The following is a 26,121-nucleotide window of genomic DNA, read 5'->3' as shown; positions in this document are numbered from 1 at the left end:
CTGTGCGATGTGCATGATGTCTTGTTGTGTTTGGGGATGATCGCCAAAGCCCAAAGCATTAATGCTACGAGGGCGAATCCTTTGCATAGCAAACCACGAGGGTGACCGTGTTTAACTCCGTGACAAGGGCAGCAGCAGAGGCTATCGGTACGGACTGAGCTGACAGAGTATCCCGGTTGCTTTTCAAAATGAAATACAACCTTCCTGTTCCTGGGGGGTAATCATCTCCCTGGCCTTCTCATTAGGTGCATTTTTTTTGTCTGCTTTCCATTAAAAAGTGATTAATGAGAGCGCTGGAAATGCTCGCCTCTCAGAGCCCGCAAGGAGCACAGCGCTTTTCCAGGACCAGAGCCCGAAAATAGAAGCGGTGTTTCGTCAGATGATTTGTTTGTTTGCCCACAAAACCTGTGAAAGCGTGTTATTTACCTTTCGCTGTGTGAGGATTTCTAGCTTAGCTCAGAAGGCACAAAGAAATGCGTCGGTCTCAAGAGTTTTAGTGTGTCCTCGTGTTACGGGAGCTGTGGCGTACCCATAAATGTCGCTAGCAGGATATATGTGTTCCGAATGAAATGCAAAATGTGCAAGGCAGATATGGGCTCTGAAATGAGGAAGACCGTTGCAGAGTCACATGAACAGTCAGAGCACAAAGGACCAACACACATTTGTTAAAAGAGACGTTGGATAAACTTGATAAGATGGCAAATTATAATGCCAGGATGCTCCGGCAGGGAAATGCGTCCTTCTGCTCCCCATTTGTTCAACTGCCTGGAGACATTCAGGTTTGCAAGGATCTGGAGCACCCACAGTCCAGGATGCTCTCATTTGCTCAGGGCTCCAAAACACCTGTTCAGCATCCAGTTTGCACCTTACTGAATATCCAGATAACTCGTGCAGAGTTTTTTGGGCCTCAACCACTACCTTTCAATTGCATTGAAATTGAATATTACTGGGAAAAAAACAACCACTCAGTCATTGCTCCCTGAGTCACCACCTATTTGAATTTTGTCCAAACATCAGGGCTGCCATGGCACCCCAGCCTCACAATTAGAAAGAAGTGTGAAGTTTGAGGAAAAACCCTGTTTGGACACTTCATAATTTCAAATCAGGGATTTGTGAGGCTCCCTTTGGGGTGCTACAGCAGAACTGGATATAACCTTTGCTCTGTAGCTGGAAACATTCTGCAGGGGAGGACTGAGCTTCTGCGGTGGTTTGTGAAGACAAGAAATGTTTTTCCTTCTGCTTTTACATTATTGCTGAAGTGCATAGCCAGGCTGGATGGCTCTCCCAAGGCTTGCGTGAGGTTTGAGCCAGGACATAAATCAAATAAGCACAGCTCCAGGGAGGGTGCTGAACAAGTTCACCTTCATTTGGAGTTTCTGTACCTCTTTACAAAACATTGGTTCAGTGGCAGCTTGCACAGATCTTGGCACTTTATAGCAGTCATGGAGCAAAGCGAAATAAACCTCATACATCTTTGTATTCTCATGCAGAATCCTTATTCAAGCTGTAAGGTTGCTTTTCTTTTAAGGCATCCTGAGATGTGCTTGGTGGCACTGGCTTGTTCCTGCCTTCCACTTGCTTTAGTTCTTCTGTTTAGAGGAGCTGAAAACATGTTGCTTTCTAAATTAATGTTTTCAGGTATCTCCTTGTGCTGTTCTTTAAAACCAAGCTTCCAGAAAGTAAATTAAATTACAAAGGAGCTAGGAAAGGGAACTGGAGTCCAAGGCCTGCACGGCAAATGCAATGCACCCTTGCTGTGACAACTGTCTGGACACATCGGTGACGAGAAGGGGACAGCCACTGCTCCTTAAAGGTCTTGCAGCTGCTGTGGTGTTCCACCTGCCCTCCACCACTGCCTCCATACAGGATTCGGTCTTCAGGAGGATTTGTCCCTTGTTTTGTAGCTCCCTGCCCAGCACAGTGAATTCTCTGTATAACCCCCCCAGCCCCGGCTGTTTGTGGATCTCTCCGAGTGGGGTGGGACGCCCAGGGAAGGACTGCCTCATCTTTGTAATGACTTTTCCCAGGAAAGCGTGATTTTTAGCCCCATTTTCCAGGTGTTAACACACGCAGGGGGTTTGGACCCCAAAACAAAAGGGTCTGAAATGCCATCAATGCTGTGAGCTGCTTTTTTGTGTGCCCCAGGCTTCCCCGATGTGGGCAGGAGGCACCCCACGGCCCTCTGTGCCATCAGAAGGCAAAGTGCTTTTCCCTGGAAAATGCTTTTCCCCTGGGGGGGGAACACAAAAGAACATTGAGAAAGTATGAATCCAGCAGATACTGGAAGTGCATCAATTGATAGGGGAAAAAAATCAACCCCCTAATTTTCTAGCAATGCTGGGGAAAGGTTTCTGGCTTTCAGAAGGGAGGATGCACAAACCTGCACGTGCCAGACGTCATGCAGTGGCTCCCTGCACGCCCCTGGGATGCTCCTGTGCATTGCAGGAGCCCTTCCTCAGCCTGGGAGACTTAGGTTGTTGTTGAAAACCAACACTTTAATAACCCATTGTGTTCTCCTTTTAATTCTTATTTAAACTCAGTGTTTAAATTGAGGGAATAAGCAGCTACAATACTGAATACAGAGAGGAAACAGGCTTGAGTCGTGAAAAGGTGATTATTTATTTGTTTATTTAGCTTCTTTTCACGGTGGCACCAGGCTTTCACTAGTGGGAGGCACCCCAATGCCTCAGCAAACCATGTTAAAATGTATCTTGAGAAATCCCAGCCAAAATCTCAGACCATACCAAATCTGCTGCTAACCCGTTGCTGCTGCACAGGGCTGGCAAAGTCTGTTTGGGAAATTGAAGCTGACTTGGGGTCCAGGATGTTGAAATGCAGTGGTTTGGAGTAGTTTGCAATGGTTTTGGCTGGGATCAAGTGGAGGAACTTCTGCAGCACATCCCAGGTGTTTCGGGAGGGCTGTATGCAAAGCTGGGAAGGGCCAAGATGAAAACCTTCCTGCAGATCTTGGGGTTCGTGTCCCTGCCATCCCCCTTCTCTTTAGCCAAGTGAAACCTTTAAAATACATTGAAATAATGAAACAGTAGTTTTTTACAAAATACTGCCTTTATTAAAACATTTTGAGGAGCTAAATTTAAAGCATCTGGAAAGCAGAGAGCTCGAGAGACTGAAGCAGGGTCAGGAGAACTGCCTGAGCAGAGGGAGGGGATTATCAACTATCTTGATGGCAGGACAAAGAGCAAGGAGAAGAGGTGAAGCATGGCCAGATATTGCAATATTCAGTTTTATGAATTTTTTTTAATAATTTGAGTAATTAGGCAGCGGGAGAGAGGAGATTTACAGCACAGCCCGGGCAGCAGCTGAGGAAAGCATCTGAAATGATGGCAACCAAGTGATGGCAAGGAGGAGCCAGGGGGCAGAGATCAAACGACAGCCGTGCATGGAGATGTGCTTCATGGGCCCTATCTTCACCTTGTTCAAGTTGTTTTTTAAGTCCTGAGTCTTGAAGTAACGTGTGGAGTCTTGAAATAAAGCCACATCCTCTGCTGTGCAGTTGGTGTCAGCACGTGGATAGGAGTAGGGGGCTTTTGGTTGGCGTGACATTTCTTGGTCTGTCCTTGCCCTGGGAGACAGGCTTGGCTTCGGGAAGGGATTCAGGGAGCTGCTGGCATCCAGGGGATTTCGCAGCCCGACACAGACAGAGCTGAGGGGCTGCTGGGTGTGTTGTGGTGATGGGTATCAGGCCACTCTGTAGGTCTCTCCTTGGAGAACAAACCACCAGAGGGAAATCACTGATGTTCACACCCGCTTCACCGCCTTGCTGCAGACAGCTGTGAAGCGAAGAAGCCTCCCTGGCCTGTAAGAGATGTAGGGTCCAAACCTCTCCTCAGGTGGGAAAATTAATCCTTTCATTTAGCCACAGGGGACCTGGTCCTGCGGGCAAAGGGGGCTTCTGCTCCAGCTCACTGTGTCAGCATCCCTTGGTGCTGAGATGCCGGAGAGGAAAACTGCTTATCCCCAGGCGCTCCCACTTCTCCTCTCCTTACCCTCTCACGTGGGAGGCTGTTGCTCGCTTGGTGGGTTTTGGTGCTTTTTTTTTTCTTTTTTCTTTTTTCTCAAACACATCTATCTTGCCTTACTCATGCAAAAATCTGTCGCCTTTTTTTCCACACCTGCTTGTTGAGCTGCTTTCAATCTCCCAAAGACAGTCTGTGGCACCGACAGTATTAATATTTGTGCTAGGCAGACTTCATGGATTCACATCTCACGCAGAGAAATGCATTTACTCAGCCTCTTGCCCTCCTTGTGCTTTTAAACTGCAGATTAAATGCAGAGATGTCGCAGAGCCCACACTTTGCACTGACCTGATGCCAGGAAGGGACCTCGGACACATGCCCAGCCTGGGGTGTGCACTTTGGCCCCTTCTAGCAGGTGTTTTGCAGGGACTGTTGACAGTTCAAGATAATAATAAGCTTCGTTTTTGTACCATATTCTCTCCCATCCACAGGGCAATTTCATGCTTTATTATGATTTCAGTGTTTTAGTTTATGTTGCAAGTGGAGAATTATGTTAGGATTCAGAGAAGCTCATTAGAGTGCATTAAAGCTCTCTGCAAGATGGTTTTCCGGAATTAGAGGCTTTAACCTTGTTTAGTTAAAATTCAAAGCCAAATTTGGCCACTGCAGGGCTGGAAGTGATAGTTCATTCTGAGGTTAATGCTCTTTATCAATTCACTTTAAGTTCCCTTCACCGTTTCACTGGCTGATAAAGCATGCTCATCCAGACAAGTCTGTGCTGAGGCGCAAAATGAAGCCAGCCTGCTCCTTCTGCAAGCCTCTGTGTACTGTGGTGCTTGTTGCAAAGTTTAGTAGGTTTTGGACAGTTTTTGGAACAGTTGAGCATAAAGTTGTTTTTTTCTCCAGATGTGCTGTGCTATATTGCCACTGTCTTTCTGCCCTGGGAGCAATGTGAGTGATGGCTGCTGATGCAGGGATGGGATTAATTGCTGGTTGGAGGATATTAGCCACCGTGTACCTGCCTCCTTCCTTACGGTCTCTTTAAAGCCTAACTCTCCACCCCCAGGTAATGTCTTGAGCTCTGTCACTTCTTATTTTGTGCTTATGTCAGCTCAATTTTGGCTTCAGGGAGTTGGAGCTTCTTCTTATTGTTGCTGTAGCACCTAGCAAACCTGTCTTGAACCAAGACCCTTTTAAACACCTGCTGGAGAACAGTAATAATCCCTGCATCCTTGCAAGTTGCCTCCAGTCCCATCCGGTTCTTGCACCCACAACCGCAAAGTCCCTTCCCTTCATGGAGGAGAGGGATGGATTTATTATCTACATAGTTTGCTTGGTTCTGGGTTGATGGCACCTCCCCAGCGCTAAATAGGTACTGCCCCACTGAGAGCATCCCTTGCACTGCCAGGAATGTAACTGGCATGGGTAAGCCAATTTGGTCAGTGCTTGTAGTTGATACATTTTTAGCATACATTGAAAAGGGATTTGAGATTAGGAGCCTCGTTCTGCAGGCGTCCAGGCAATAGCAGATGGGATGACAGAGTTACGGCAGGAGAGCAGCAGGTCACTGGTGTGGATGGGGTCAAGTAAGACGAATGACGTGGCTGAGGCCATGTGGAGAGTCAGTAGCAGACATGGAGACGGGTGACAGTCTCATGGCTTTTTTTTCCCAGTACTGCATCCAGGTCTGGGGCCCCCAGCACAAGAAGGATGTGGGGCTGTGGGAGCCAGGCCAGAGGAGGCAATGAGGATGCTCAGGGGCTGGAGCAGCTCTCCTATGAAGAAAGGCTGAGAGAGCTGGGTGTGTTTGGCCTGGAGAAGGGAGAGCTTACAGCAGCCTTCCAGTGCCTCAAGGGGGCTGCAGGAAAGCTGGGGAGGGACTATTTGTCAGGAGCGTGGTGACAGGACAAGGGGGAACGGCTTTAAACTGAAAGAGGGGAGATTGAGATGAGATATCGGAGAAACTCTTCCCTCTGAGGGCAGTGAGGCCCTGACCCAGGCTGCCCAGAGGAGCTGTGGGTGCCCCATCCCTGGAGGTGCCCAAGGCCAGGCTGGATGGGGCTGGGGCAGCCTGGGCTGGCAGGAGGGGTCCCTGCCCATGGCAGGGGGTGGAACTGGATGAGCTTTAACGTGTCTTCCACCCCAAACCGTGCTGTGATTCTTTTTGCCTAATAGGAAAGAAAAACTGGGCTTGAGTCTGCTTGAGGGGCTGAAACCAGTGTCCCAGATTTTGGCAAGGAAATTAATGCTTCCCCAAGGAGACCTGCTTGGGGACCAGAGAGCTTTTGAAAAGCTCCCGCTCATGTGTGGATGGTGGGGACAGCAGGAAGGCTGCCATGTGCCTGTCTTCCTGAGGCTTTAAGACTTAATTTTGGGAGTGTTTCACAGCAAGTATATGTATTAAACATTGGCAGCATTGCCTGTCACCTTGCTTAGAAAAATCTTAGATGAGGAATGAGGGAAAGCAAGAAAACTGCTCATCTTGGGCATTAATCACAGCTGTGCCAGGAGGACCAATTTATCAGTGGGCTGAGCAGCTGTGGAGAGGCCCCACATGCTTACCTGTGGGATGGCGATGCAGTTCTTTAACTTGGATTGCTCTTGAGACCTGTGGAGACAGTGGCTTCAGTGCCCTTTTGGGGTCCCGTGTCCCCCAGAAGAGCAATGGTGGTTTAGGCAGGGTGCTTTAGTCCCACAGCCATTGCTATTCTTCCAAAATGGGGATAATTATGGATTAACAGGTGCTGGTAAGAGGGACAGGGCACAGAGCAGCCTTGAAGCAGCATCTGGGCTTTTCTGCATCTGAAAAAGCCCCAGATGCAATGAATTTTGGAGCATGATTGCACCCCAGCTATGGTGCTTCCTTGCATGGAGAATATGTTCCCTGTGCTCTGAAGCAAAAGCAGCCTGGCCATTTGTACCATGCCTGGCTACTGCTGCTTGCACAGTCACAATTTGCAAAATCACTTCTTAAGTAAATAACGACCACTCCATCTGGGAGGCTGGGAGCCATTATCTTTCTGAATTAACTTTGATTGTGCTTTGTGTGTGGGCAGAGGCTGGTTGGGGTTAGTGCAGGAGTCGAGATCGGAACAACAGGTTATGAAGCAGGTGACTCACTCATGGTGAAAGAAGCCAGTGGAAAAAAGATGGACATTGCTATGGCAGAGGGTCTGGCCCTGTGGCACCCACCTGTGGCTCAGTGCCGGGGCTTGGTTCAAGCCCGGGGCGGTGGGGGTAGGTGCAGAGCATTGCTCTGTGCCAAAGGCATCACCGCAGCGGGAGCCCCAGCTGCCTGATGCTTCCTTGGGGAAGATTTTAACGTCAAGAGCAGATTTGGGAGTTTTGCATAAAATCTGATAAAAATGAAGTGATGCTCCCAGGGTGTCAGCAGCATGCAGGGTGAGAATATCTGAGCCACAGATTTCCCCCACAGCAAAGCGAGTTAGACCCGCTCAGGCACAATTTGTCTTATCCGAAGGTGCACATGGAAGGGAACGGGTGACTTGTGTCCTTGCAGCATCCCTGCTTGTGTACCTGGCACATTGCTGATAGGTAACATGAAGTGAGATTAATTGCATTCTTGCTGTCTAACCCCCACCACTCTTCAAAAGCACCTAGAAACATTGCCATGGGGGGCATACTGTGCTTTTTCTTGCTTGTTCCTGGATTAACAGATTTGTTTCATGTGTCCACCAGCTACAGGGGAGAGCAGTGGCAATGGGGGACCTGCACACTATGGGGATAAGGGGAGACGAGCTCTGAAGGCAACTGCTTGTGGTCCTAACAAAACACACCATTTAATCTAGCACGTGCATATCCAGTGCATGCACATGAGGATTATTAAAAGACTTATTAGACCCGGAGGTCCTTAGACATGCTTTCCTCAAAATGCACTGACCTGAATAAGATGGAGCAGGTAGCCATTAACACTGATTAGCTAATGGGGTCTGTCTGAGCTCATAAAAGTCATGAAACTATGGGTAATGCGATAACACCAAGGAGCAGTGCAGGGAGGGCATGCTGCTTGGGGAAGTCGAGCTGGCGGTGCCACCACTACAGCAACCATTTGGCAGCAAGTGTTCCAGTTATTAAAATTAAAATTTTAAATAAAACTTTCTGGACAGAAAGTCCCCACATTAGTAGCCTTATTCTTTATCATTCTTTCCTTAATCAACAGGTTATTGGTAAAATTGTGAAGTGCAAATAATTGGGGAACAAAAAAGTGTTAAAAAAATCTTCCTTTTCTTTGTGGTTCGATAAGCACAGCAGCAATTGGTTTTGCGTTGAGAGGAAAAACAAACAAACAAAAAACACACACAGACACACACCCAAATCTCCAAGTACGGAGCTGATGCATGCTGGGGGTTTGATGGGACTTGCTGTGTTTGTGGGCAAATCGGCTTTTCTAAGGCATCACCCAGAGACTGGGGCAGGGATGTGCCACAGTTCCTGCATATCTGCAGGCAACCCATTGACAAAAATATCAAACAAAAGTGGCCCCCAGGTGCTGCACGAGACACAGTTTTGCGTTAACCCATGGAGCCGTGTGAATGCTGCTCTCCCTGATGAGTAAAGGAGCAGAAATGTTTTATTCGCTCCCCAACTGCTCGCATCGGTTACCCCTGATTTGCCCTCCGTGGTGTCTGATGCCTGGCAGCTTCTTTCTGTGTTCTGGCAGATTTTTTTCCAATAAGGCAGCAGTTGTGAATTGAATTATTCATTCAAGGTGAAACACTAATGGAGGTTTATTAAGAAAATCTGATTTTATGATGTTTGGTCACTTGGAAGCAAAGAGCTTGCTGTGATGTTTGAGGATTGACAAGCAACACCATTGGAAATGAGGATTTTCAATGTTCTTGCACTATTCAGAGCTCGAAAGGTGGCAGGGTCACACATTGGTATTTAAAACATAACTTTAATGAATTGTGAGTGGTTTCTCAATGGCATGGCACCAAGTTGTAAAGGATTATTTCTTCCATAAAGCAGAGCAAATAGCCTTTAAAATAATTACAAGCACTATAAACGTCACGGTGTCTAATCCCAGCCCTGCAGGAGAGCCATGGTTTGGGGGTTTTGTATGGTTTGGGGGTTTTGTATGGTTTTGAGGATCCTTTCATGGTGCCAGCTGTCGGCAGGATGTGTTGTGGTCACTGTCCTAAGGACACTGACCCAAAAAATTTCTTGCCCCAAAGAGCTTTCTGTTTAAGAAAAAGAGCTTGTCCCCCAGGGGGGTTTGCACATCCCTGACCTGAAACACAAACTGTGGGGAGGGCAGACTAAAAAATAAATGTTATTAGCACTGCTAAGCCTCCATTCTCTCATTGTGTATTGAAATATATCCGTTCCCTACAACTTGGCATTCTTTCTCAGAGATGATGCAGCACAGAGTGGCACTGATTGCAGAACTTGGCATAAGATGAAGGTGCAGGATTTCACACCTTCTGTGCTTGCTTAAAGTCTCATGAGACTTCCACACAAGGAAAAAAAAAAAAAAAGACACCAAAAGCCCATGCAAAAGCAGAGATTTCTTCAGCTGGAGTCTTTGTAAACCAGATCTCAGCTGCAGAGGCTGCTCCAGGTGACTCCAAGCAGCTCATCTGCTTTCTCGCAAGCTTCCCTGAGGGGGGACATTGCAGCCTGGGCCGTGCATCCTGCAGCCTCCTGCAAACCAGTTGGCCGTGGACAGCTGTTGAACCCAGCTGTAACTCCCAGCAATTGAGATGGGAGCATTTTATAGACCAGCCAAACAACTATGTTGCAGCCCTAGCTGACGAGTCAGAGGTATAAAATGCAGCTCAAAACCAAATTGCACGGCCCTACAGGCTGCTGAAAAGCAAGGCTTCAGAAAGCACGTTGCTTGTATGGCTTCAGAAAGCAAATTGCTTTTATGGCATCCTGCAATTTTCTGCATGGCTGACTGCCACCCTCTCTGTATCCTGCACCAGAGAGGCCAGTGTCCCATGGCCCCCTGTGACATCCTCACCTGCTTTGCAAACACTGATGCTTGTTGTCCGATTTATTGTCTCCAAGTTAAGCTCCAGGCATTGTTCCCTGCTTGTTTAGCTTATACCTCATGGCATCATGGCAGGAACTGAGAGCCTGAGTTCTCCTGAGCTGAGGTCCCTATATTGTCCTTCATATTTCCCTTTATTTAGAGAGAGGTGTTTCATTAAAAAAAAAAGTGGAGAAGCAAACATCATTTGAGCAAGGTCTACGTTAATGTCCTGTGTTAATGTAAATTGCATGCTTAATTTCTAAGCATAGGTCAGTTCGGCTGCTTAATTGAGATGGGTTTGAAGCAGATGTGCATCGTGTCCCTGAGGTATGGATTTGCCCACAGTGGATTTGCCACAAAAGCACACCCTGCTGCTTTTGATGGTGTAGAAACTGAGGGGGAAGAAAGTTTGCATTTGCTTCTTGAGCCTTTATTTCTCCATGGCTTCTAGCAAAACCTGATACATCTCTGCTGTTTTGATTTTTTTTTTCTCTTTCCCATGGATGCTTGCCTTAATGCACTTATCTCCTTAGGAGACTTAGACTTAAGGAGAGAAATCCATGCTTCACCTTCCTGCTTTAATTGCAATTGCAACCCTTTGTCCCAATGTGTGTCAGAAGGGAAAGGTTGTAGGGAGTTTTTCACTTCTGCTTGTTTTCCAGTTCAGGTTTGCTTGTGTGGGGTCGGCCGGTTGCCTCTGCAACTTGTAATTTGCTTCTGTGCCAGCTCTGTTATTACGTTAACAACAATAAGCTTTCAAGCTGTCAGCCCCTGCTTTGGTGATAATAAAATATGCTGCAAATAAGGCAGCCTTGCAGAGCAGCCACGCAGTCCAGGAGCAAAGGGAAGTAACCTGATGCAATGACTAACTAAATTATAAGGTGTGGAGGGAATAATGACCCAAGTTATCACATTGCTTTGCAGAAGCTTTTAGCATTTCAGACAGCTGCAGTTGCTCTAACCTAAAGCTGCTTTGCTTTTAATTGACTAATAATTACTAATCCCTGAAGATGGCTGTGGGTAGGGACATGGGACATTTCCTCACTGGTTGAAGGGGGAGATCCCCTCTTGGTTTCATCTCTGATAATCCCTCTTTCCTGATTTGCGTTGGGTTCACGGTGCTGTCGATGAGCAAAATGCTTGTGTCCCCTGGCACTGGTCCTTTCCCTCCTTGTTGTTCTTCCAGACCTCCTTGGTAAATGGTTCCTGTAACCACATGTTGTGCTCGAGATGTGTTTCTTCCTTTGCTGCATACAGGGCAGCTTGTCTCCTCATGGCACATCTCTGGTGGAGGAGCTAAGCCCTTCTGGGAAGGAGCAGGACACGCTGGCCAAGACCCACTGAGTCGCTAAGCTCCAGGAAGCCCAAGGGGAGCAAGGAGCATGTCTTGCCCCGAGATGCTTGGCTGTTTGTTATTGCACACTGCATTGCGCAGCACATACGATGTTTGATACATCCCCTCTTGTTGAAACCTTAAAGGCTGGGAAGTGAGGTTTAGCCGTGATGGAAGACACTGCGGTGGTCATGCGTGAGGCTGCAGGTTGTGATCATTTTGCTTTGTGAAACTATGGCTCCAAGCCCAGCCTTGGACCACGGTGCTGGAGCAGTGGCACAAGGGGACTGTCCCTGCCCCAGGAGGTTGCAGCCAGCTCTCATGGGAGCATCAGGCCCACAGCAGGGTCATTTCGAGCCTTTATTTCTTGCTGCTGCAGATGTAAGCATGGAGAAAGGAATTACCCTCAGTAGGGGTGAAGGCAGAAGTAGGATAAGTGACCATGGGGAGAATATCACACAATTGTCTTCCAGGGTGAGCTGCCTTTTGGTTTTCTGACAGCCAAAGCTAAGAAAGTAAAGAGAGCGGGACCATCTCCATGCAGTGAAACCCTCCCTGCCCTCCTCTCTCTTTCCTTCTCCTACGTTACCCGACTTTTCCTCCACCAGCTCCCTACCCTCTTTCTATATGGTCAGGGACAGGTCAGCTGTGAAAGCTGCTGTGACCAGGCCAGCTCGGGCTGTATTAGTTCAGACGACAACGATCTGCAAGGCTGACTCTCAATAGCTGACTTGGTTGGGAACAAACATCTGTAAAAGCCCTTGACAGAATGTGTGTAGCTTTCCAGGATCCAGCGATGCTTTTAAGAAACCACCGGGGAGACATGAAAGTGCAGAAAGCTTCCAGCAGCGCTCGACCTCGTTTTCTGTGTTTCTGATTTTGCTGCGGCGAGGCCACTGCTGCTCACCCATGGCCGAAGGACTGCCTGGTGCAGCTGCAGGGCAGCAAATTTGGGGGAGAAAAATACAGGAAAACTGCCCAGATTCAAACTGCATCGCCCTGATGAAGCTGTCACATTCCTCACTGTTGTTCTGCTGCTGCTTAGCTCTTCTGCTACGACTTTGATGGGATATAGGGAGGCTCTGCAGGTAGCTGCAAATAGACGGAGCTATAGCAATGAGTGGTTCTGGATACAAAACCAAAATGTCATTTGTGGCTTCACCTGTTCCAGTGAGAAATGCCACGTCCCCCCTCTGCCAAGTACCCAAAAGAGGGTCTGTGTGGCTTTAGCCACTTCAGCAGTGCTTGTCATTTCTCTCGTTTTTCCTGGTCTTTTGGGACAGACCGAATGCCCCCAAAGGCTTGCTGGGATTTACTTCACCAATGGCGCAATGTGCATAAAAGGTTTTATCTTGAAGTTGCTTTTTAAGTTTCCCATTGCTTACCCAGAGATAATTCTCCAACAATGTAGCTTCGTTAATCTGTCTGGCACATGGGTTGCATGGTAGCTCTTTCCTTCCAAGTGAAACATCCTTTGGAGCCCTCGTTGCAGCCCGTTTCTGCTGCAAAAAGCATTTCTGCTGCGGCCAAACATCGCTCCCTGCTTTACATCCTTCTGCAGGAAGTCCTTTGCTGCAGTAACTCTGCAGGCCCTGTGCTGACCCACAGCAGCGTTGCCACCCCTGTGTAGCATCCGAAAAGGCAGCTCCTTGCAGCCCCCACCCCCTTCCTGCTCCTGAGCACTGCCTCCTTCCCTGGCCACTCGCAGGATGCTGCTGCTGCTTGTGTTGGCTCTCAGGTTTCCTCTGTGGGCATCACGCAGCTCGATCTCCTATCCCCCTTTTAGGCAGGTTTGTTGTAAAACTACCTCGAAAGTCCACCAAAGCTAGTGAAATAGCCTTTCTTATTGATGCCACTAAGGAAATAGACCTGTGTGCATTTATGTGCTGGACGTGCAGGATATCGTCGGGAGTATAAAACGCTTCAAATAAATTCCTCGAAATGGAGAGAATGAAAATCTTTATTCCGTGATTGCTAAAGATCCAAGCCTTTCAGTAGTTAGTGTCAAATTAATTACAAAATAAAGCCTTTACATTTCTGAACAGCTGGATTTTACATTTTTAGAGTTGAATTTTGTTCCTGATTACTGTAGGCTTACTCTTGGGAAGTGAACCGTAAAATAAGACCAGGGGAAAGTTGGTAAGGGAGTCATAATATCTGTAATTTCAGGCATTGACTGTTCTGCACGTTCAAGGGGTTGTTCCTTTTTTTTTTTTTCTTTTTTTCTCCATAGTAGGTATTTTCTCCTTGTGAAACTTTTCTCTCGTGCTTTAGTAGGGTAGGAGCCAATGCATGTTGCTTGCATAAAGGCTAAAATAAAAGGCAAAGAGAGTGTATATGTGAAGACAGTATTTCACGGAGTTGCCTTTGGAAACCTTTGTTCTGTGCTTTTGGGGTCGTTTATGTTTGGATCAGAGGATGCTCCAGTCACTGGCGGTGGCAGCTGGCCTCCTTCAGAGTCCCTTTGGTTGCTGCCCTGGGGACTGGTGCTGCAGTAAATCAGAGCGAGGCCAAAGCAGTGCTGTTGGGGGGTACCCTGGGGAGTGCTTGAGAATAAATATACCAATGTTTCGGGTGCAGGTGCTCAAAATTGTGCATTATTGCAATCTGCTACCTCTGTAGCAGCAGTCATTGGGCTTTACAGCAGGGCGGTGGCTTCTGTCCAACTAGTGCCTGCCCCATGGGTGGAACTGCATCACTTGATGAAATTAATGACTGGTGAATTTAGCACAAATAAAAAGCCATACTCTTTCATACAATCTGTAGTCAGCCTCCAAAATTCACTGCCACAGCAGGTTGACTGCGTGTTTTTAAAGGATCTGGATTAATTTTACAGTCAGCAGTGGGTGCAGTTCTGTGAGGCACTGCCGTTTGCACAAGATGAGGCTGCGGGTGCGAGGAAATGCTGCTCCTGCCCAGTGCAGGCTTGGCCAGGGGCAATAATTCTGAATATCTTGAGGTTATTACAAACTCAAAGCAACTAAAAGCACTGAAACGAGCCACATTGGCTTTGTTGTTACTTGCGCTCAGCTCCAGTTTCCAGGACTCCGGCTTGAAGATGCTCCAGAGCCCAAGAGGTGGTGACAGCAAGCGAGTGTCTGTCTGCCTGTGCTCTTCCCCCCATTCGTGGGGGCTGTCTCCAGGCCAGGCTGTCAGCTCTGTGTCTGAAATGCCCCAGGGAGCTGGCAGTGCATAATTGGAAAGGGTGTTTTAATAAATAAATAACTAAAAGCCCATCTTCTAAATGTAAAGGTCATCCCATCCATCATCTTGGAAATAATTGAAAAAGAGCCAGAAGCAAAGACATGAGGACAAAAATATATACAGCCTGGTGCAAATATCTGTCTGTTTGACCCAATGTAGGGCTGGTGATGCCCAGGGAGGTGAGACCCCAGCCCAACCTGGCTCCTCCCATCCAAGGAGAGCTGTTGGGAGCCAGCATGTTTTGTCTTGCTTTTTCCACTCCTTTTGTAGCCTTTGCCAAGAGGCAAGCAGCTAATTCCAACTTCCCCTGGCTGCAAGGATGCAAAGGCTGGGCGCCCCGAGGAAGGGAAAAGGCTGCCCAGTGCAGAAGCAGCATCAAATCAGCAAGCTGTAATTAAAAAGTCCAAGCACACTGAATTGAGGGGAGTTTTTGTGCATGATAACCAGTGCAGGCTCCTTAGGGCAGACAAAGCATATGCGTATTTTGGTGCTGCTGCTCACGTCTCTTAGGCAGGGAAACTGTGTGCCGTAAAGAGCTTTGAGTCCCCCTCAAGTGTCAAATTTGCTGTAAAAACATAAAGAAGTAGGTGCTGGGCACCTTTTGGTAGCAAGTGACCATAAATAGACTTTTCAGAGGGCTCTGCTGTAAATATCTGTGTTATGTTTAAGGACAGATGCAGAGCGAGCTCCTGTCTCCTTTGTGTCCTGTTCCACGCCACATTCACTGTAACGGACCCATCACCCTGTCTCTCTCTTTTTGCTGCGTTTCATGAATTTATGAAGCAAAATGTCCCAGGGCTTGGGGAGATCCTCGGGCAGCGCTGCTGCAGGCAGGATGGTGACCGTTGGTATATTTTAGCCAAAAATCCATGTTTATCAGCATCTCTCAGAAAGGTTTTGAGTGGAATAAAGAGTTAAAAGGAGAAAAATCTTGCCTTTCGACTAATTGCGGTCAGGCTGGCTTTCACCCATCACCAGTGATGAAGCGGGTTGGCCCTGGAGGAGGGGTGCAGGTTTGATTTCACATGATTTGATGCACTGTGTTGTTTGATTTTCTTTTTTTTTCTTTTTCCTTTGCATTTATTTGTGTCTTGCACTTACATTTTCTTTTTGCCACTGTTCCCTTCAATGGCATTGCTTTTCCTTCAGCACACTGTAAGAGCTGGGGTTTTGCTGTGTGCATGATCCTGGAGCTTCGATCGAGTCATTTGGATATGGTTACTAGCAGTCGTGTGGCCCCACTGCGTTTCTGAAAGGGCAACGTGCTGCTTGGTGCTGTGGCTGTACAAATAATAAATAGCAGCTATAAAACCTCTTGCTGAATTGGCTATTTCAGCAGTAATTTACATTAAAAAGCTAAATGAGGTTAATCCTTCAGCCAAAGGAAGCTCACATCATGTCTGTGCTGGCCTGGCTGCAAAGGCTGTGGATGTTGTGGGAGGTTGGAGAGTACAGAATAGAAAATTTTGTGATTTTTTTTTTCCTAATTTCCCCCAGAAAATATTCCATCCCTTTCCATGCAGTCTTTGTACGGCTGCTTCCAAAAAGCTGCCCTGTGTTGAAAGCATTCTATGTGTGTTTGCTTTGAGAAGCAGAGCTTGGCTGCAGCTGCTTGCCTTGTGCTAGTAAGTAGTCCAAACAGCCCAAATCTAATTCAATCCACCATAAAAAGTCATCGGGAATGATCTATATTAACCCAGCGGGAGTCAAGTGCAGTTGCTGAGAGCCTCATCATTGCCCGGCTGCTGTCGTGGCCGCAGATCTTGCTGTGAACAGCCCCTGGTGGAAATGCAGGACCACGGTGCTCGGGTGCAGCCCACACTGGGCTGCGATATCGCATCCTGTTCTCCAGCATGGTTCTGCTCTCAAAAGTGACTGTAAGAATACCAGGGTCTTGTGCCTGCTTTACTGCCACTCAGTGATTCTGAGATCGAATCCATCCCCTTTACAAGCATGATATTTTTCCCCTGCCTGCCTGTACCAGTTTACCCTGGAATCACACAGTTAAGTCTGTTGTGTCCTCAGCAATGAAAGTAACCCAACAATGCAGTCGCATCCCTGGCTGTACTTGCTCTGCAAAACTTATAGAAGTTCAGAGCAGAAACATTTGACTTCCTATGGACAGCAAGTTGGGGCTATGGTTACAAATTCTCTTTTTGTAATAAAATTCACTCTGAATTTTGGGCATGACATTTTGTATACCTTTCTGTAAGCAAGTGGCCATGCAGTGCTGTGCCTCTCTGCATTGACCCGTGTGGTTTAGACATACGGATCCATCCCTAGATCTGTCTGTACCAATATACATATCTCCCTTCCTGCTATGTTCTTGCCTTTCCCTACTGATTGCAGGAGGCTTGATAGCAGAGTCTGACTCCAGGTTTTACTATAGGGACCTAAAGCTAGTTGGGATAAAATCCACTTTAGCTATTATTTTCATATTTTCCCTGCCATGAGGGGATCATTTGTTTTGCAGCTGTCACCAGGAATGATTTAGCACCAGGTGGGAAAAGACAGGGCAGGGTTCTGGAGAGCTTCAAGGGGCCTTTGCATTTTGGCATGCAGCAGGGAGCAGAGAGGCGAAGCGTGATGGGATCACTGTGCTCCATCCCAGGAGCCAGCACATGGAGGTGGCTCTGGAACACTGCGTGCTCCATGAGCGCAGTAGCCAATGCTTGGAGAGAATCTCACCCTACAAGGTAGCGGTTGCATTGGTTGTATGTTGAAAGCTATAGTATTTCACCTAACTGCAAGCCCGATTCAACTCAACAAAACTCCCACTGTCTGCCTTCGGAGCAGGATGATATAAACATGGCTATGAAAGCTGTGCTCCTCATGTTACCATAATTTCTGAGCACCTTGCAGGCAGGAACGCAAGTGTCCTCACGTGCTCCTGTGGAACAAGACACTGCCAATAGCCCTATTTTACCTGTCTATGTACTGCATTTTCCATGGGAGGTGAGACGTGAGGACTGCCTGTCTGGGTCACCATCCTGCAGGTGGCATGTGCATGAGTGATGGGGAATGGCTTTGCATGCACAAGTGATGGGGAATGACTTGGCATGTGTGATGGGGAGTTGCTTTTGCTTTGCTTTCCATGCATGAGCAATGGGGAGTTCTTTGCATGCACGAGTGATGGGGAACAGCTTTGCATGCACGAGCGATGTGGAGTTGTTTTGTTTTATATGCACGAGTGATGGGGAATGGCTTTGCTTGCTGTGATTTTCTGCACTGGACAGCACTGGGGCATTGCCAGGAGATCTGCATGCAGCCAGTGGGTGCAATAACAACATACCATGTATGCGGTTACTCTGAAGTTTGCTCTTCCAAATAACGGAGCCATCACAAGGGAGCCAAAAAGAACACTTGTGCTAACTTTTGAGCATCTCTAACTAAAGTGCTTGGAATTGCATTACGGAAACATCTTTCCTCAATTGACTGTAGAGAAAACCTGATAGCCTAAACGGTGCTGCACTGAATTATGGCTTGATTATATGCCAGCGAGAACCTGCAGTGCAAAGCTCTCAGTGCATGTGCATCAAGAGACACAGGTCATAAAACCATCACCCGACCATGTGGCCATGGCCATTCACACCGGCCGTGGTGGCCAGGCTGGTCCTTAACGCCACCCCACACTCCTGGTGGAGCCAGGCTTTGCTTTTTTTCATGCCCCAAATATTTCACTTCAGACAGAAGCTGTAAACACTCAGGGCTGGAAGTGGTAAAAGCCTCCTGGGGTTTTAGGCTTCGCTGGGTACAGAGAAATGCTGTTTTCTGTTCGACATTTAGTACTCATCTCCTCTGAGTAAGGATGAAGGAGTGGTTGCTGTTTTTTCTTCGGAAAAGGCATGAGATGAAGTTGTCCTGCTGGGAGTATTTGGAGCTTTTTGTTCTTCTCATGGGGCTGACGCTTCCCTTCGCGCGGGCTCTGCAGAAAGGCTGGGCTTTCATACAGGGAGCGGCCTGAAAAGCTCCAGACATGAGGATGGCTTGATAGTGAGGAGCAGACGTTCCCAGTGCTGACTGGGGAGAACCACCACGTGGCTTCTCAGCATCTCAGAACGGTTGCAGAGGGGCTGAAGGCCACTGCTAGGGAATCTCAAGTCGATCTCACTATGGATGACCATGATGGACAAGCCCATGAGCATTTCCCCATCTTTGTTTTGGCTTTGGGGTGCTGATTGCTGGTTTTAAGGTGCATGGAGGTCTGGAGATGGGTGATCAGCATTTTCAGACCTCATTTTGGTACATAACCTCCTTCCTTACCTGGAGGGTTTTGGGGTAGATGCTGACATCTCAAGTCCAAATGTTTTGTCCACCCTCTTTGCTAAAGCTCCACAGTGCTTACATAAGTATCTTGATGTGGATGGGTGCTGAGGGGATCCATGGGCACCCGGTACATGCTCTCAAGGTATTTTTGGCAGGGCCAAGGAGCAACGTTGCCACTGGTGATGTGGTACGCTTCAGTCCCGGAGCTGCAGCTACTTCTGAGTCGTGCTGCCACTTGGTAAGGAGTTCAACAAGGGTAATGAAGAACAGTTCATTAAATGAATCAGTGGGGAGAGGTTAGGAAGACAGATTGTAATTATTATCCAAATGAATCCTGGCCTTCACACCATAAGCTGGCACCTGTTAAAAGGCTCCAGGGCTCCCACCGCTGGGATGCGCAGAGCTCCTGGTGGAGGGACGGACAGCCTAGCTGAGCCATAGTGGTCACAAAGGAGGACTGAGCACACTGAGTCACCCACTTTGCTCCTCTTCCCACGCCATCTGCTGCTTCCTGAGGGCATCGTCCAGGTTTTTCGGCTTCTCTGACCTCGTTCAACCGGAGTCTGGCAATATCACATCCCCAGCCTGGCATTTCTCAGACTGCTGACCTCTTTTCACCCACGTACACCACATGTTCCTACATGCCGAGTGGCCTTACAGTTGTGCCGGGGCATTGATTTTCATAAGATGTGAAAGCTGTTGTAAAAATAAAATAAAAATAAATAGTAGAAAGAAAACATTAATATGGTCTTTTAAAGAGAGCTGAAGACCAAGGGAGGGTGGTGTTGGTGTTATGGTGTGCAGCAGGTTCCTGGAGGACCAGTGGATGCTGTTCTGCAGACCAAGTCTTGAGATATCGAGTTTACGATTGATTCACAGGTTAATTGGTGTTCTTGTGGGACATGAGCCTTTGTGGGAGCAGGCAGATGTTGTCCCTGCTACTAACGAATTATGGTCAGGTGGGACACCACTGCTGTCACATTGCTGTGCATCAGTTTGTCATGGGTGGAAGTAATTAGGGCCTGATGGGGATCAGAGAGAGGGGAGCAGTTCCCTCAGTTTATGGCTCAGCATAATTCTCAAATATTTGGAGCTTCCATTATAGTTTATTCATTTGCTGCCAGAATCTTAGTGCTATATTTCTTTTTAAATATCCACTCAACTAGTGCTAAATTGCAGTGATTGCTGTGGAGGTGATTTATGCCATCTATAAGGACCCTCCATAAGTACTCACCATTCAAACAAATGCTTGCACCAATATGCCATTACAGGGAGTGGCTGATTGCAAAAATATGAAGGAAAGGGCAATATCTCGTAGTGAATTAAATGTGCCAGCCTGTCATGCTTCTGTGTTTGTGCTGCTAGAGTTTAACTGCACTTGAAAGGTAGAATGCAAGGGTATGAGCTGTCATCTACTGAGCAACATTTAATGCCTTCCTATAAAATAAACAAATTAAAAACCAAACCAGTGGCAAAAACTGGTTTTGAAGGCAGAGGTCAATGTATAAGTAGTGTTATACATTATATAGCAGCTTGTCAGCAACGGTAGACTTATGGTTGGGATGCTGGCTCCTAGTTTGTAAAAAAAATAAATAAATTAATGCTAGGACAAGACCATCTTAGCCTCAGGCAGTACCTAGGACTTCAATAACTTCTTATTTAAAAACAACAGACTTGTATAACAGAGGAGCTGACATCCTGCTGCTCCCATGCAGTTGTACGGGAACAGCGCCCAGAGGGGTGTGGGCAGACATCGAACCGATTTTAGCAAAACATCTCCCTGTCTTGCCTTGCAGAGCTGCTTGACAGCCCCACTGGGATGTCTCGATCTTGGAGGCCAAAAGGAAAATCCTGTCCTTGTAAACACATCTCTGACAACTTCTATGGCTCTGCTTTCCAGAGCTCCGTCTCCATCACTCTTCTCCATTGCGAGATTAAACCTGACACTACAAAGGTTGGGTGATATTTTCCTTGTCTGACATACTTCTGTGCCAGGTTTCTGATAATACAAAACAAGCACAGATTTAAAGACAAATCCACGGCTGCTCTTTGAAGGGGAGAAGATGCCCAAACATTTCATCTATATGTGTTTTCCCTCCTGGTTTACATTAACATTTGAAAGAGCTGCACCTTGCAGTCGACCAAGCAAATTGCCGTTTGAATACATGGGCCTGTGAGTTTTTCATATTCCCATGGTGGTTTTGTAAGTCTGAGCTATCTCGTCCTCCCCAGCAAAGAGGATGCCCCAAAGGCTGGTGAGGCTCATGTGTCCCCTGCCCTCCTCTGCAGGGCTTTGAGACCTAGCCCGAGATGTTGCTGTAAAACCTGATTTTACAGCACAGTGCACTGGGGGGCTGAGATGCTGTTAGCTTGTGTCCTCACTGCTGTGCCCAGCTCTGGAGACCATGCTTTTTGCTTCTGTGGGTTGAGGTGCCCCAAGGCACCTCCCTGAAGATGCCACCAGGGCAGCGGGAACGTGGAGGAGCACAAGGTGCCCAAAAGCACATCCATGCCAGCACTTGAGATCAGGAGATTTGGGTGGGAATGTTATTGCCAACCCCACCATTCTGGGATGGACTCTGCCCTCTTGGCCAGGTAAGCATAGTGCTATGTTTCTTCCGCTCCTCAGTGTTGGGATTCCCTCTTCAAATCAGCATCCCTGGAGAGATTCAAAAACCACCTGGATGTGGTTGTGGGCAATCTGCTATAGGTGACCCTGCTTGAGCAGGAGTGTTGGACAAGTGACTTCCAGAGATCCCTTCCAATGTTCCATTTCACCTGTCTGCTTCACATCTGTCTATCAAGTTTGGTTATCTTTTATTGGAAACCTCCCAAGAGAAATTTAGTGCAATTTTAAAGACCTGATCTAATTTTTTATTTTTTTTTTCCTCGCAAAAATCTTGTCTCTGCCTGGGATAGGGCTTTGATTCTTTCGGTCCATCTGCACTTAGGTTTGGAAGGGAGGTGAAGTCTTTTCTGCCCACTAGGTGTGAGTCACCTCCATACCAAGCTGTCACTGCTGTCTAGTTCTCCTTTGGAAAGAGATCCCCTTGGGATTTGATGCTTCAGGAATCTGTTTATTGTAGGCATCCGTTGCAATTTGCTCTTCGCAGCCATCATTTTGTTTTAAATAATTTACTGCTACTTCCTGCTGGAGTGTGAACAAATGAACCATTGTGATACGCTTGCAGAGAGCCGACTGGACGGTGCTGTTCCTCACACCTCAAGTGAAATAACGTCATGGCTCGATGCCACCATTGTCTCAGTGAGGGCCACAGGAGAGCGGTGCTGTGTGCAGGTGTCAAAAGCTCAGAAATAAGGTCTTCTTTCCTTCTGAACAGGATCTTTTCCTATCATCTCTTGTAGGTTCCTGCCCAAACACATCTCCATGCTCCTTAGCTCCATGTTCCTGTTCTCCTGAGCCTGTCTTGCTCTGGAAAGTCTGCTCATTTTTCTTTCCATTCTGTTGTCCATGATGCTGTTGGGCATGACTTGATAAGATGCATCTCTGAATCTTTGTATCCCACAGTTGCAGAGAAAAAGGTTGTGAAGGATGCTAATTTACCCTCTTTTGAATGGTTAGTACCTTAATCTAACGAATAATGTCTTACCTTCTCAGCGAGCTCTAGCCTGCATCTTTGTCTGGATTTAGAGAAGTAATTTACAGACTTCAAATTGCTTGCTTTTACCATCATTTTGCTCCATATTGAAAGGATAATTTATAATCAGATACGCTTGTCCTGTGTATGCTGGTTGCAAACTGTGAAATACCTTTTTCTCTATTACTCCAGTCAGGCTTGCTTGTGTTTTGAATATCAGTCCTTGTTGGCCTATTTGTTTGACATGCAGCAGGAGATATATCTGTGCCTCTGAGCTCTTGAAGTTATTGTCTTCTTTTTTGTACATGGAGTGTGTACGGGATACCCATGCTCAGCTTTTTAATTCCCCAGGATACACGCTTTATTCCTTAGTGTGTCAGCACAAGGAAGGGATCGTTGTGTCACTCAAATACAGTTTCACACGTTTTGACCGTGTTTACCTTTGCATTTAAATGGGTGCAGAGGAGCTGTCAAAAATAGCCAGAGATTCATCAAAGGAAAAATTTGATTTTTTTGTAGACAGTTCTCAAGGCACATGTCTGTATTTTTTTTCTGGCTTGTGCTGGGTCTCTTTTTCATTTTGAACATTAAAACATTAATAACAGCAAGAAGCGCTGTTTTCCCCTAAGACAAATGCACTGAGGTTAAATCATTCTTGTTTGCCTCATGTTTACTGTCTCGGGTGTACCACGACAGCTACTAATTGTGATGTTACCCTTTCCAAACAGCTCTATCCATTTATCTAGGTGATTCGATAATGGTCTGAATCCTTCCAAATCCGTGCCCTGTTATCAGGGAGCCAAAAAGATCCTGAAATTGAGAGAATCTACTGAAAAAGCTTTATCTTCCTAAGCAATCTTTCATAGCGAGGGTGAGAAGGTCAGGAACAGCACAGCCCTGTTGAATGTAAATTGAAATGAATGTGTATGGATTTTTGAACTTGGCAATGCTTTTTTTTAAATGCTGATATAAATAGACTTTTATAGCTGCTTAGGGAGAGATGGAAAGCCTTGTGGTTGAGGCTCTCGAGAGAGGTTTGGGTGGTGGAAAGACCTCTCATGGGGCTTGAGGCAGAAGGCAGACAGAAGTGGGATATGGGTACCACATGAGATATGTACCACAGAGGAAAAATAAACCCTCTGAGGCTCTATTTAATGCCTGCTACTCTCCACAATTCCCTCCCAAGCAGTGGGAGTTGGCCCCAAAGCCTTTATCGCTCTGAAGCCTCTGCGGGTGTTTTCAAGCTGAGTTGAAACGCCACGTCTGTGCTCCATGCAGCATCGTTGGAGAGCAGGGTGGGTGGAGTGTGCTTCCTGGGACACGGAGAGGTGGCACGTGGGGGTGAAGCTCCTGGTGTGGGGGTGTCCTGCTGTGTGCAGTGGAGGTGGCTGCTGCAGCTGTATTTTGGGTGCAGGAGTTAGCAAGAGGTGCTCCTAGGTAGGCAGGGCAGGGTATCCTGCTGTAGTGCCGCAGAGTGGCTTTCTTCCCTTTTTCCTCTTCCTGTCCCATTTTCTGGTCTTTGCTTGTTTCCTTGGTTGATTGATGAATTTATGGCTCCTTTGTGCCTGGGAGCAGGGCTAAGTCTAGCAGAAGACTGCCTGAAGGCATCCCCTGGTTGCTGTTTCAGCACCTGCATCGCCATCCGTGCTGTAGGGCTGCCTTTCCCCTAGGTTCCGTGAGAACCTTATCCTGCACGGAAAGGCTCTCATTCCTTCAACCTCAGTTTATTCTTTCATTTTCACTTCTCAGTGCTTTTCAGGGCTGGTGGTGCTCTCCCTGTGAGAGCTACTGTTTGCGAGTGGTGGGAGCAGCACGCAGCCAACTCACATCCCCACTGGAGGCATCTACGTGGGATTTAGTCAGATCAGGAGTGAGCTTTGGGAGCAAATCTCCCAACCATTTCCACTTACTGTGCTTTGCTTTGCATTGAGGAGCCACCTTGGGCTCAACTCCCTGTGGAGGAAACTTAGTGGGAAGATGTGGCACCTAGACTTGGGACCAAGCTCAAGTTGGTCCAAAGGAATAAAAAGCCCTGAATCAAACCTTAGCATCATGTCTTAGCATCAAGGACAGCAGGGCCTCCTCCCTGGCTGTTTTGCTCTATACATCCTTCCTGGTCCATGCTGTTTGCTGATGTGTCCCTTGTTGGTCTCCTCTGAAACACCACTTTGCTTATCTGCTAAGCCTGGTGGTGACCCCAAAGTTTTCATGCTGTAGGTACTTCAGCAAAGATGCCTGATGCCTTGTTAGGACAAGAGTTCATGTTCTCTGTATCACAGTCATGACTCTGGTGCACTATTTGGCTGTACAAAACCACAGGTACTACAGAGCTGAAAGGGCGGATACGCGTCAGGAGCCTTTGTGAGGATTGGTGCTTAATGACGGCCCTAATGAGCAGCGGAAAATGACTGGGCTTCCTTGGAAACATTTCCTTGTAGTCCTGGGAGTGATGTCAATGCTGGATTTAAGCTGTGTCTCAGGTTGTCCCCAGGGCTCGCTGTTGCCTTTGATGGTTGCTTGCTGAAGGTGGAGGGGATGGGGAAGGTCCCTTCCTTTTCAGCTGAGTTTGATTTATTTTTCCATGGTGGGGCTTGCAGAAGTGCAGCCAAAGTGAGCCGTGGACCCCTGTCACTTGTTGGATGAAAATGCCCTAAATGGAAGTTTTATACTTAGAATTTTACAGCTGCAAAGGGCAATATAAAAAGCCCTATAAAATTGCCTGGATTTATTTGGCTAAAGGCTGCTCTGGGTGCATCAGAATCTAAATCCTTATTCAGCATTTACAGTGCGCTTTGCTTTATATATAAGCTTGCTTGTTTTCCCATGATTTTCACTAATGTAGGTTTTCTTCTTCCTGTATTTTAAGCTATCCTAATTAGAAATTTGTGACTTATGCCTTCACAGCCTGTCTGGGAAAACCCATCTACAGGCACTGGCTGCTAACACAGGCTTACTATTGTTCAGATTATGTTTCCAGCTTGAATGGTTTAATAGGTCAGTCAAGTATTAAAAAGAGATTTTCACTTGGGTAAAATCTTTTTTAAAGGGCATATTTTTTCCCGCAAGCGCTTTATATTCTCTGTGTCCCTTTTGCTCCAATTGGAGTTTTTTAACTTGAGTATGATTTCATGCCCCAGCATAGCCTCGTTTTCTTTTCACCTGCTTCCCTGATGCTGCGCTTTATAAGGCATATGTCAATATTAGATAGGAATAAATTGATGATGACTCCAGCTTCTGTGTAGCTTTATGAATCATCCTGGGGTCGTGTGATCTCAGCAAATGCGTTAGCAACTGATGATTTCTGCCGAGGCAGATGGGACCACTGCCAGTGTGCCGCTTGCTCTTGTGCTCCCTTCAGTCTGAGTATTCATTAGCGGCATTTGCCAGTTGCTTACTGATTGCCAAGCCGGACTTTCCAATACTGCGAGGGGCGACTCAAAGGCGTCTCGTGCTCCCTGTCTCAGGCCAGTGCTGGGAGTCGTGATGTGCGATGGGGGGAATTTCTGAATGTTGCGGAGCCCAAGCGTGGGGCCAGCTGAATCCCCATCAAGGGGTTGCCTGGGGAGTGGTGGAGTGAGGATAAACAGGATATTGCATTTTTCTCGTGCCTGGAGAGCGCAGGCATCATTCCCAATTTTCCCCTGGGTGCCAAGCAGTGGGCATGACCTGTGCCTACAGGGTTTGATATTTGGTGTAGGCGAAATAACTCCATAGCAAGTGTCTACCCGGACAGTCCTGCAAGCT

General features: G+C 47.2%; 1 protein-coding gene across 1 annotated transcript in view; it reads left to right on the top strand.

Moving 5' to 3' along the window:
- The window catches only part of ASIC2 (acid sensing ion channel subunit 2), a 506,101-nt gene that overhangs the window by 439,486 nt on the left and 40,494 nt on the right, over positions 1–26,121 (top strand). The gene's annotated exons all lie outside the window — the stretch shown is intronic.

Source organism: Cygnus atratus, chromosome 25, assembly GCF_013377495.2.
Source record: "Cygnus atratus isolate AKBS03 ecotype Queensland, Australia chromosome 25, CAtr_DNAZoo_HiC_assembly, whole genome shotgun sequence".
NCBI lineage: Eukaryota > Metazoa > Chordata > Aves > Anseriformes > Anatidae > Cygnus > Cygnus atratus.
This window is presented reverse-complemented; position numbering and strand designations above follow the sequence as displayed.